General features: G+C 45.8%; 1 long non-coding RNA gene across 1 annotated transcript in view; it reads left to right on the forward strand.

The window, feature by feature from the left end:
• Positions 1 to 278: 278 nt before the first annotated feature.
• Positions 279 to 448, forward strand: part of LOC118418069 — a 4,296-nt gene continuing 4,126 nt past the window's right edge. The window contains exon 1 of the long non-coding RNA XR_004831433.1: positions 279 to 430. This is a non-coding gene — a long non-coding RNA (uncharacterized LOC118418069). The remainder of the gene's footprint in view (positions 431 to 448) is intronic.

A 448-nucleotide genomic window follows, 5' to 3' on the forward strand; every position in this document is an offset into this window, starting at 1 on the left:
GTACCAGCTGGAACTTGGAGATACCGCGAACTCTTGTTTTCTGTGGTATTGCAAAATCAATTTCTTCGTGTAACAATTAGGACTCTAATCGTATACACCTGGGGGGGGGGGGGGGTACAACGCTTGAAAATGATTAATGAAGGACATTAAATGTGATTCTGGACCAACCACAGTCATTCCCGTGGGGTTAGGGATAAGAAACCGAGACCGATTTCAAAGGGTCAGTCTCATCTGGTCTCTCAATCAGAGAGGTTCGAGAGACTCCAGGAACTCAGAAAGGGAGTGCGTGTTCCATTTCCGTAAGTGATGGATCCCGACTTCTACGACGATATCAAGAAATTCATCTTGTCGGGCAAGTTCCCTGAAAATGTGGACAGCAAGAGGAAGAAGAGATCCTTTCATAGGATGACTAAAACCTTCTGCTTGGAGGGTAAGTGTTGCGTTTCCT

Source organism: Branchiostoma floridae, chromosome 6 (assembly GCF_000003815.2).
Source record: "Branchiostoma floridae strain S238N-H82 chromosome 6, Bfl_VNyyK, whole genome shotgun sequence".
Classification (NCBI taxonomy): Eukaryota; Metazoa; Chordata; class Leptocardii; order Amphioxiformes; family Branchiostomatidae; genus Branchiostoma; species Branchiostoma floridae.